The following is a 13,140-nucleotide window of genomic DNA, read 5'->3' on the forward strand; positions in this document are numbered from 1 at the left end:
TCATCCTTGCAATTTATAACTGATAATTTATAGGAATATCTAAACAAAAGATACATGAAAATCTGGCTGAAGTCACATGGTGAAACCATGTCTACTAAAATTACAAAAATTAGCCAGGTGTGGTAGTACACGCCTATAGTCCTGGCTACTCAGGAGTCTGAAGCAGGAAAATCACTTGAACCTGAGAGGCAGAGGTCGCAGTGAGCTGAGATCGCACCACGGCACTCCAGCCTGGGCAATAGAGCAAGACCCCGTCTCAAATAAATAAGTAAATAAATAATAAAATAAAGCTAACAAGACGGTAGATGTAATGGCTTCACTGAACTAAGGTAATCCTTCCTTACCCAGTTATGTTTCTAAGAAACATGTACATTATCATGTGTGAGATGTCTAGGATGTATGCAAGCTATGCCTGGAAATCATGAGAGCTCCTTTATGCTGTTGATGTACCAGCATGCCATTTCCTGTCCTATATCCTTTCTTAAGGGTAAGTAAACTTAGTGCCTGGTGAAGCTTATTTTGTCTCATGAACCCAGCTGTTAACCTGAATCCAATACCAATACTTCTGATGAGACAGACTGGATATGCAAACACATATAACCTGAAAAAATCTCCTTATAAACACTAAACTGAAACCTGAGGGAGATGGGGGAGGGGGGATCAAATTTTAAACAAATTCATAATGAAATAAAAACATAAAATTGTATAAGCAAAATAAAATACCACACTAAACATAAAATATACTTGTTAAAATATAGTAACTCTTTACCCCACAATTAACAAAGCTTTAATCACCAGCTCTGATTTCTATTTATTTTGCATTGAGATTCTTTCCTATGAGAAATATATCACAGTTGATGTACTGTAAAAGCAAGCCCATTTAGTGTCTGAAATTTAGGAAAGAAAAAAAAAAAAAAAAAAAAAGCAAGCCCACTGACCAGGAGCATGGCTTCTCACACCTATAAACCTGTAATCTCAGCACTTTGGGAGGCTGAGGAGGAAGAATCACTTGAGCCCAGAAGGTCACCGGGGGCATGGTGTCTCACGCCTACAATCTCAGCACTTTGGGAGGCCAAGGAGGGAGAATTACTTGAGCCCAAGGGGTCGAGGTTGCAGTGAGCCATGACGGCACCACTGCATTCTAGCCTGGGCAACAGAGTGAGACTCTATCTCCAAAACAACAAAAAACCACACCACACAAAGCAAGCCCACTCACCAAGTGTACTAAATATATTTCATTAACAATTATTTAATTTACACATTGCTTTTGAATAAAACATTTTAGTGAAGCAAGATATCATAATAATATGTAAAGTCTGGTGCAATGCCTCATGCCTGTAATCCTACCACTATAGGAAGCCAAGGCAAGTAGATTGCTTGAGGTCAGGAGTTTGAGACCAGCCTGGCCAATATGGTGAAACCATCTCTACTAAAAATACAAAAATCAGCTAGGTGTGGTGGCTCAAACCAGTGATCCCAGCTACTCAGGAGGCTGAGGTACAAGCATCGCTTGAACCCCAAACGTGGAGACTGCAGTAAGCCAACGTTGCACCACCACAGTCTAGCCTGAGAGACAAAGCGAGACTCCTCCTCAAAGTAAATAAATACATAAAGTGGAACGCCAGAAAGATTTATAACTATTTTCATAGGAATATAATCTGCCTGAGAATCAGATAGCATTAACTATAAAAGGAAAACAGGCTGGGCACTGTGACTCATGCTTGTAATCCCAGCAATTTGGGACATCGAGGTGGGTGGATCACTTGAGGTCAGGAGTTCGAGACTAGCTTGGCCAACGTGGTGAAATCCCATCTCTGTTACAGAGATACAAAAATTAGCTGGGCATGGTGATGGGCGCCAGTAGTTTCAGCTACTTGGAAGGCTGAGGCACAAGAATCACATGAACCTGGGAGGCAGTGGCTGCAGTGAACCGAGATTGTGCCACTATACTCTAGCCTGGGAAAGAGTGAGATTCTGTCTCGATTTGAAAAAAAAAAAAAAAAAAAAAAGCTATAAGATTAAAAAGTTCGGCCAGGTGTGGTGGCTCATACCTATAATCCCAGCACTTTGGGAGGCTCAAACGGGCAGATTACCTGAAGTAAGGAGTTCAAGACCAGTCTGGCCATCGTAGTGAACCCCCGTCTCTACAAAAAATACTCAAAAAAACAAACAAACAAACGAACAAAAACAAAAACAAAAACAAAAAAAAAGAGAGAAAACAACTGAGAAAGACATGGCAGTTAAAGGACAGAAGGGTAGAAAGGCAAAAAACTGGAAACATGACAGTATCAATATTGATTCTGCTAAGACTGTGGCTTGAGTTTTGAAATGTGTATTAACCTAAATTTTAAAACATGATTAAGGCATATTGAGAATATGGTTGAAACTGTATCCTTCTCAAAGTCAACAAATATTATTTAAATAACAGTATATCAACACACATAGTCAACATAATGTCAGAACATGGAGATGAAGGGCCATGGTCCCTGGCACTGATCTGTGGCCTGTTAGGAACCAGGTCACATAGCAGGAGGTGAATGGCAGGCAAGTGAGCATTACTGCCAGAGCTCCACCTGTCAGATCAGTGGCAGGATTAGATTCTGAAAGGAGCACAAACCGTCTTGTAAACTGTGCATGCAAGGGATATAGGCTGAGTAATCCTTATGAAACTCCTGATGATTTGAGGTGGAAAACTTTCATCCTGAACCCATTCCCTACACCCCGCTGAAATAAAGACATTTTCAGAAAGCTAGAATGACTTGTCACCAGTAGACATAACCTTAAAAAAAAAATTGGTTAAAGGAAGTTCTCCAAAGAGAAAAGAAGTAACAGGAGGAGGTTTGGAACTTCCAAAGGAAGAACAAAAGAATGGTAAATAATGGGGGGTAAAGGAATTAATAGTCAGTTCATATAAAAAGAAACAAATAGCTCTTAAGGAGACACTAATATGACACTCCTCAGAGAAATGCTAACTGAAACTAGCATTTGTTAAAAAAACAAACCATTAGGCTGGCACAGATGAGTTTATGATAATATGAGGTTTTATACAGGTTATAGGGCAACTTATTATCTACTATTCCGGTAGCAGTGTCTACCAAATTACAAATGCGCAACCTCTGTAAACTGACAATTCCATTTCTAGGAAATTTATTCTTCATGATCAACACTGACATACACATGGAATAATGTACAAAATGTGGGAATGGAAATTCATGTAAAGAGATTTTCACCTATTATCTTTTTATAATTTCTAAATTGTGAACCAAATAAATGCATTAAAATTTTAAGATTAGAATATAAAGTTTCAGTTAAACAGGAAGAATATATTTGTTAAGATCTATTTTCATAGAATGGTAAATATAGTTACTAATTATGTATTGTACATTTCAAAATTGCTGAGATAGTAAATTTCAGATTTCTGACTACAAAAACCATATTTGAGGTGACAGCTATGTTAAACAGCTTGTTTTAATCATTCTGCATTGTATAGATCTATCATAACATCATATTGCATACTATAAATAAATACAGTGATAATTTCTCAATTATAATATTTTTAAATTAAAATTTTAAATTCCAAATATGGCAACAGTTTTCAGCTGACTCTTCAAAAAACTCTACTTCCTGCCTAACTACTTACACAAAACTGATTTCAAAGTTTCTTTCACAAGCATATAAGTATCCTAAAGGTAAAATGAAACAGTACTAAAAGCAAAAACCACAACGCAAGTTAAGAATTATAATGAATGAAAAGGAATTACAAAGAGTAATAACACTTTTAATTCAGGCCATTTCTGGTTAATTAGATTATGCAGTTTGCTTATTGTTATGTAGAATGATTTCCCAAATTTCCTCACTGACATTTACTTGGGAGTATGGTGTGATATAACCCTATCAATTAGTCATTGAACTTACTAGTATAATATGAAGGTTAAAAACCAAATTCCAGCCAGGCATAGTGGCTCATGCCTGTAATCCCAGCACTTTGAGAGGCCAAGGCAGGCAGATTACTTGAGGCCAGGAGCTCAAGACCAGGCTGGCCAACATGGTGAAACTGAGTCTCTACTAAAGATACAAAAATTAGCCAGGCATGGTGGCATGCACCTGTAATCCCAGCTACTCAGGAGGCTGAAGCAGGAGAATCGCTTGAACCTGGGAGGCGGAGGTTGCATTGAGCTGAAATTGCTTGTTGCCTGGGCAACAAGAGCAAAATTCCATCTCAAAAAAACAAAACAAAACAAAAAAAACAACAAGAGTCCATAGCTCACACCTGTAATCCCAGCACTGTGTGAGGTCAAGTTAGAAGGATCACCTGAGCCAGGAATGTGAGACCAGTTGGGCAACATAGTGAGACCCTGTCTCCACCAAATATACAAAAAGTAGCTGGGTGCACCTATAGTCCTAGCTATTTCGGAGGCTGAGGTGCGAGAACTGCCAGGAGCTTGAGATTGCAGTGAGCTATGACTATACCACTGTACTTAGCATGGCAAAAGAGCAAGACATTGTCTGAAAAAACAAAACAAAACCAGAAATAACTCCAGATTATTTTATCTGTAAAAACCTAAGGTAGAAAATGCTGCACTGATTTTTTTTATTTGAGGCCTACAGATTTTACACCAATAAATTTCACTTGAAACCTTGAAAATGAAGGAAATTTTGAAATCACCATCAAAATAGGATTTGAAATAAAGAACAGAACTATTCCTAAAATGGTCTTTAGACAATTTCATTTCACATTATGGGTCTCATCTCCTAAATTGTTTCTAAGTTTAACATCCCACTACTTTCCAGTAAAAGTGCCAAAATTACTTTCAGAATAAGGACACTGAAATGGGACCCTGTCACCATAGAAATGAATCTCTAGTTTTCCTCTTCACTTGTCTCCTGAGTACAAGATTCACCAGCTGCTTCCTCTATTGTGCTATTCTTTCTGTACTGCCAGGCAATCTGACTCCTGCCATTTCTTCTCATAGAATTACTTACTGCCATGTTGCCACAACTCAGTTCTTGTGTTTCTGTGTACTATGTAACACAGCAATCCTCTCATCTTTTAGTTCCATTATTGGAACGCTAAACTTGTGGGAAGTATGTATATCCTACTGCTCAAGGTCATCACCAAGATCTGATTTTTCACACAAAAAATTTGTAACCTCTGGCATAAATGGGTTAACAACTACAGTGAACTCTAAAGAGAAGAGCATGATCTGAGGTCATATCAACTCCTGAAAAACCAGGAAATACCTTAGTCAAGGTACTGGTCTGTGTTCTATCCGCCACTCTGACTTTTGACAGCCCTTTGCTCAGTCTCTACAGGGGATGCAGCTTTTATTAGCTTCCAGGATTCCATCTCTGCATCTGCCGGAAGGTTCTTCTCATGACCTTGAATTTTCTCTGGCACACTCAAATAGCCACAAAAAGCAGCATCTCCAACCTCAAAATTGCAAAGAGAGAAAGGCCCAGGAAGACTTATTGCCCAGACTCACCAAGACCATACACAGATGGGCCCAGACAGTCAGATTTCTTCAGAAGTCTTTTTGTTTTCTTTCAGGAAATTTAAAAAAAAAAAAAAAAAAAATCTGTATTTATTTCTTTTTAAACTGGGGTGTAAATTTCTCACACAAGGCTTTAAATATCATGAAGATAAACACCACAGTGTTACACAATGCTTTTTGACTGTTCCCAAATAATTAAGGAGGCCATCAATTTAAGATGCATGACAAAATCTACTCTGACCGATGTTCTGAATGGTAATTGAAGGATTATGGAGTAACAGGGACCCAAGTGTGTGTTTTCAAACTAAAGATCCTTACCTCTTCACAGTGTGATTCTGAACAAAGTAGGCATTGGAGGTCCGGCCCAAAACAAATCTGACCTTTTAGAAACTCCTGGGCAGATACATATTAATAAAGGGCCAAATATTCTCAGATTGTTGAAACTTATGAAGGTAAGGTATGCTAGCTTAGCATGAATTTGAGGGACACACAGTTGGATGTTACATCAACTTTGTGGCCCCAATGGCATGGGCAAAACTATCATTTACTTCTTTAGGTTACAATACATTATAAAGACTTAAGTAGTATATAAAGAGCTACATTCATTTACTTCCTCTTTTAGGGAAATATTCAGGTACTGCCTTTTTAGTGACAATTTACAACAAATTTATTAGAGAGTCTATGATTACTGTTTATGGTTTAAAACACAAACTTTTGTGTATTTTTAGTAAAGACAGGGTTTCACCATGTTGGCCAGGCTGGTCTTGAACTCCTGACCTCAAGTGATCTATTTGTCCACCTCAGCCATTCAAGGTGTTGGGATTACAGGTGTGAGCCAGCCCCTGGCCAAAAACTATTTTATTACCTCAATCTCTTTCTGAATATATAAACCACACAGCATCGTTAACTTTATTTACTTATATATTTTTAAGAGATGGGGTCTTGTTCTGTTGCCCAGGTTGCATCCTCAAACTCCTGGGCTCAAGTAATCCTCCTGCCTCAGCCTCCCAAGATGCCAGACTACAGGCGGTTAATTAAAATAATTTTTTTTTTTTTTTTTTTTTTTTTGTATTGAAGAGTCTCACAATGTTGCCCAGGCTGGTCTGAAACTCCTGGGCTCAAGTGATCCTCCTGCCTCAGCCTCACAAAGTGCTGGGATTACAGGTGTCAGCCACTGTGCCTGGCCACTTAACTTTTACAAGAAGGCAAAAAGATCCTAACACAAGGGACCTTGAAGACTAAAATATAATGAAGATTTTCTAGATGACTTGGGAAGAATACTGCCTTAAGCTAAAATATTTCCACTATACTAAAAACACTCTGAAGTTTAAACATTAGTAGGTTCAGGGTTTAGAAGTAACAAACATCATTATAGATTGTTTTAGTTTTTTTAAATTTAAATAATTGCATTTGTAGAATATCACGCAAAGATTCTCAACATCTTGTTTTTTACTGACTCTTCAAGAAATAAAGCATACATTACACCTGTTGTTTTTAAGTAAGGATAGCCAGCCTCATGTGCATCAAGAAATCCCATGAGCTGCAGCATATACCTGCAATCATTTACCTGCAAATTTTTTTTTTGACATCACAGAAGAAGAAAATGAAATTAGCAGACTCAAAATGGAATGCAGAGACAAAAACAAAATTTAAAAAATAATCATTTTGCCTTCTATATGGCCATCTTGGGTATTTTATAATTAAAACAAAACAAAATGTATGTATTTCTAAATATTATAAAGGAAATCAGTATACCTAAAAGGTGAGATGAGAATGATCTACTAAGGGTAATTCTTAAGAAATGTTAAAGACATTTAAACTTTAATGAGTCAGTAACACATAACAGAAAAGCTCTAATTCTCAAACTTGGGTTTGAGGTCTCTTTTCCTGACATGGTAAAGAACTTAATCTTCTTGACTATCTTCGTCTGTAAAATAAGGATATATAATACTACAGTTACTGTGAGAATCAGAAAGTATTATAGGTGATCCTCACATGTGCTAACCCTAAGAAACTAATTACTGGTATTATTAGTAAGAACAGAGTCAGTTTTAGGTTTTAATGCTTTCCATACAGGTTTGAAGGTAATCTCACTCCATTATTACTTTTAGTATGTTAAACCCAGTATCTGTAATAAAATAATACCAGCCACATATTTCAAATATAAAGACTGAAAATATTTACTTAAAGTTCTTACCATTTCAGACAATATATCAAATTAGTCATGTTAGCTTCAAATGGTCTGGTCTAAATAAAAGAAATTTCACAAACATGTAGGATGCTTCTGAATCTAAGTAGTGCTTAAAGAAAAAATAATTTATCCCCTCAAAGTTTCTTAATCTATCTTCCTCTCTTCAATTGCCATGTAGCCCGAGTCTCTTCCTCTACAAGAGTGTTTATTTACTGACTTATTCAGACAACTACTGTTAAAAAACAAACAAACAAACAAAAAAACTCAGTGGAAGCAAAAGGGTAAATTATTACAAATTAATAACCAGAAAAAGTTAAGTGATTCCATGGTAAATGAACAAAGTGAGAAGTAAGGTAAAACATAGTTAAAACACAAAACTGCCAAGAACACACCGTGGGGGAAGGACAGTCTCTTCAATACATGGTGTTCAAACTAGATATTCACAGGTTAAAAAAAATAAAATCAGACCCTTATAACATATATAAAAATCAACTAAAAATGGTTTAAAGACTTAATAAGACTTGCAACTGTAAAACCACTAAATGAAAACACACAGAAAAAGCTCCATGACATTAGTTTGGGCAATGATTTTTCTGGATATGACCCCAAAAGCACAGGCAACAAAAAGCAAACATAGGCAAATGGGATTACATCAAACTAACCAGGTTCTGCACAGCCAAGGAAACAATCAGCAGAGTGAAAACACAACCTCTGAAATGGGAGACAGTATTTGCAAACCATATATCTGACAACGGGTTAATATATCCAAAATACATATAAAAAATGCAAACAACTGATCAGCAAGAAAACAACGTAATTTAAAAATGGGCAAAGGACCTGAAGAGGCATATCTCAAAGGAAGACATACAAACGGCCAACGGGTATATGGGAAAAATGCTCAATGTCACTAAACATCAAAGGAATGCAAATTAAAACTACAATGAGATAGCACCTCACACAATGGCTAAGATGGAAAAAAGGAACAAAAACAAGAGAGAGGATGTGAAGGACACTCTCGTACACTGTTGGTAGGAATGGAAATCAGTAGAGACATTATTAGAAAACTGAAAGTTCCTCAAAAAAATAAAAATAGAAAGAAGGGCATTACATATGATAAAGGGATCAATGTAACCAGAAGAGCTAACTATCCTAAATATAAATGTTCCCAATACAAGAGCACCCAGATTCATAAAGCAAGTTCTTATACACACACAAAGACACTTAGACTCACACAATAATAGTGGGAGACTTCAACATCTCACTGTCAGTATTAGACAAACCAATGAGACAGAAAATTAACAAAGATATTCAGAACTTGAACTCAGCTCTGGACCTGTTACAGACTTAATAGACATCTACAGAACTCTCCACCCCAAATTAACAGAATACACTTTCTCCTTTGCACCACATCGCACTTATTATAAAATTGACCACATAATTGGAAGTAAAACATTCCTGGGCAAATGCAAATGAATGGAAACCATAAGTCTCTCAGACCACAGTGTAATCAAATTAGAACCCAGGATTAAGAAACTCACTCAAAACCACAAAACTACATGGAAACTGCACAACCTGCTCCTGCTCCTGAATGACTACTGGGTAAATAACAAAGTAAGACAGAAACAAATAAGTTATTTGAAACCAGTAAGAAAAAAAGACACAACATACCAGAATCTCCGGGACACAGCTAAAGCAGTATTTATAGAGGGAAATTTACAGCATTAAATTCCCACAGTAGAAAGTAGGAAGGATCTAAAATCGACACCATAACATCACAATTAAAAGTAGAGAAGGAAGAGCAAACAAATTCAAACGCTAGCAGAAAACAAGAAATAACTAAGATCAGAGCAGAACTGAAAAGGAGATAGAGACATGAAAAGCCCTTCAAAACAATCAATGAATCCAGGAGATGGTTTTTTGAAAAGATTAACAAAATAGATAGACCACTAGCCAGACTAATAAAGAAAAAAGAAAAAAATCAAATAGGCACAATAAAAAAATGATAAAGGGGCTATCACCACTGATCCCATAGAAATACAAACTACCATCAGAGAATACTATAAACACCTCTACACAGATAAACTAGAAAATCTAGAAGAAATGGAAAAATTCCTGGACACATATACCCTTTCAAGACTAAACCAGGAAGAAGTCAAATCCCTGAACAGATCAATAACGAGTTACGAAATTGAGGCAGTAATTAATAGCCTACTAACGAAAAAAAAAAAAAAAAAAAGCTCAGGACCAGATGGATTCACAGCCGAATTCTATCACAGGTACAGACAGGAGCTGATACTATTTCTTCTGAAACTATTCCAAACAACAGGAAAAGACGAACTCCTCCCTAATTCATTTATGAGGCCAGCATCATCCTGATACCAAAACCTGGCAGGGACACAACAGAAAAAGAAAATTTCAAGCCAATATCCCTGATGAACATCAATGTGAAAGTCCTCAAAAAAAAAATATTGCCAAACCGAATTCAGCAGCGCATCAAAAAGCTAATCCACCATGATCAAGTCAGCTTCATCCCTCAGATGCAAGGCTAGTTCAACATATGCAAATCAATAAATGTAATCCATCACATTAACCAGAACCAATGACAAAAACAACATGATTATATCAATAGATGCAGAAAAGGCCTTCGATAAAATTCAACACCACTTCATGATAAAGACTCTCAATAAACCAGGTACTGATGGAACGTATCTCAAAACAGTAACAGCTATTCATGACAAACCCACAGCCAATATCATACTGAAAGCGCAAAAGCTGGAAGCATTCCCTTTGAAAACTGGCACAAGACAAGGATGCCCTCTCTCACCACTCCTATTCAAGATAGTATTGGAAGTTCTGGCCAGAGCAATCAGGAAAGAAAAAGAAATAAAGGGTATTCAAATAGGAAGAGAAGAAGTCAAAATTGTCTCTGTTTGCAGATGACATGATTGCATATTTAGAAAACCCTATCATCTTGGCCCAAAATCTCCTTAAGGTGATAAGCAACTTCAGCAAAGTCTCAGGATACAAAATCGATGTGCAAGAATCACAGGCATTCCTATACACCAATAATGAACAGCCAAATCATGAGTGAACTCCCATTTACAATTGCTACAAAGAGAATAAAATACCTAGGAATACAACTTAAAAGGGATGTGAAGGACTTCTTCAAGGTGAACTACAAACCACTGCTCAAAGAAATAAAAGAAGACACAAATAGAGAAACATTCCATGCTCATGATAGGAAGAATCAATATCATGAAAATGGCTGTACTGTCAAAAATAATTTTTATAGATTCAAGGCTATCCCCATCAACCTACCATTGTCTTTCTTCACAGAATTAGAAAAAAACTACTTTAAATTTCATATGGAACCAAAAAAGAGCCCATATAGCCAAGACAATCCTAAGCAAAAAGAACAAAGCTGGAGGCATCAAGCCACCTGACTTCAAACCACACTACAAGGCTGCAGTAACCAAAACAGCATGGTACTGATGCCAAAACAGATATATAGACCAATGGAACAGAACAGCAGCCTCAGAAATAATACCACACATCTACAACCATCTGATCTTTGACAAACCTGACAAGAAGCAGCAATGGGGAAAAGATTCTCTATTTAATAAACAGTGTTAGGAAAACTGGCTAGCCATATGCAGAAAACCGAAACTCGACCCCTTCCCGACACCTTATACAAAAATTAACTCAAGACAGATTAAAGCGGCCGGGAGTGGTGGCTCACGCCTATAATCCAAGCACTTTGGAGGCCAAAGAGGGCGGATCACCTGAGGTCGGGAGTTCAAGACCAGCCTGACCAACATGGTGAATCCCCATCTTCATAAAAAAAAAAAAAATTATGGATTAAAGACTTAAACATAAAACCTAAAACCATAAAATCCTAGAAGAAAACTTACACAATACCACTCAGGACACAGGCATGGGCAAAGACTTCATGACTAACACACCAAAAGCAATGGCAACAAAAGCCAAACTGACAAATGGAATCTAATTAAACTAAAGTGCTTCTGCACAGCGGAAGAAACTATCATCAGAGTGAACACGCAATCTACAGAATGGGAGAAAAGTTTTGCAATCCATCTATCTGATAAAGGGCTAATACCCAGAATCTACAAGGAACTTAAAAGAAATTTACAAGAAAAAACAACGCCATCAAAAAGTGGGTGAAGGATATGAACAGACACTTCTCAGAAGAAGACACTTATGTGGTCAACAAACATGAAAAAAAAGCTCATCACTGGTCATTAGAGAAATGCAAATCGAAACCACAATGAAATACCATCTCATGCCAATTAGAATGGCGATCATTAAAAAGTCAGGAAACAGCAGCTGCTGGAGAGGCTATGGGGAAATAAAAACACATTACACTGTTCGTGGGAGTATAAATTAGTTCAACCACTGTGGAAGACAGTGTGGCGATTCCTCAAGGATCTGGAATAAGAAATACCATTTGACCCAGCAATCCTATTACTGGATATATACCCAAAAAATTATAAACCATTCTACTACAAAGACACATGCACACATATGTTTACTGTGGCACTATTCGCAATAGCAAATACTTGGAACCAACCCAAATGCCCATCAATGACAGACTAGATAAAGAAAACGTGGCACATATACACGATGGAATATTATGCAGCCATAAAAAAGGATGAGTACATGCCCTTTGCAGGGACGTGGATGAAGCTGGAAATCATCATTCTCAGCAAACTAACACAGGACAGAAAACCAAACACCACGTGTTCTCACTCATAAGTGGGAGTTGAACAATGAGAACACATGGACACGGGGAGACAAACATCACAGACTGCGTGTGGGAGGTACAGCATTAAGAGAAGTACCTAATGTAGACGACAGGTTGATGGGTGCAGCAAACCATGACATGTGTATACCTATGTAACAAACCTACACGTTCTGCACATGTATCCCAGAACTTAAAGTATAATTTTAAAAAATTGAAAACAGAACTAACACATGATCCAGCAATCCCACTACTAGGTATATATCTGAAAGAAATGAGATCAGTATGTTGAAGAGTTATCTGCACTCTCGTGTTCACTGTTGCATTATTCACAATAGCCAAGATATGGAATTGACCCATTTCTATCAATGGATAAATGGATTTTTTTAAAACTGTGGTTTATATACACAACGGAATACTATTCAGCCTGTCATCTGGAGCAACATCAATGAACCCAGAAGAAGTTATGTTGTATGAAATCAGCGAGGCACAAAAGGACGAATACCACATGATCTCACTTACATGTGAAATCTAAAAATGCTGAAGTCACAGAAGTAGAGAGAAGAATGGTGGTTCCCATGGGATTAGAGAGGGGAATATATTGGACAAATGTTGTTAAAGGATATGAAATTTTAGTTAGCTCAGAGGAATGAGTCCAAGAATTCTATTCTATAATGTGATGACCACAGTTAACAATA

The 13,140-nt window shown here is 37.1% G+C and overlaps 1 protein-coding gene across 2 annotated transcripts in view; it reads right to left on the bottom strand.

Moving 5' to 3' along the window:
- The window catches only part of PPIG (peptidylprolyl isomerase G), a 54,286-nt gene that overhangs the window by 14,648 nt on the left and 26,498 nt on the right, over window positions 1-13,140 (bottom strand). The window lies entirely within an intron of this gene.

The sequence above is a fragment of the Sapajus apella genome, unplaced genomic scaffold (assembly GCF_009761245.1).
Source record: "Sapajus apella isolate SASKATOON/1434 unplaced genomic scaffold, GSC_monkey_1.0 scaffold28, whole genome shotgun sequence".
In the NCBI taxonomy this organism is placed as follows: domain Eukaryota; kingdom Metazoa; phylum Chordata; class Mammalia; order Primates; family Cebidae; genus Sapajus; species Sapajus apella.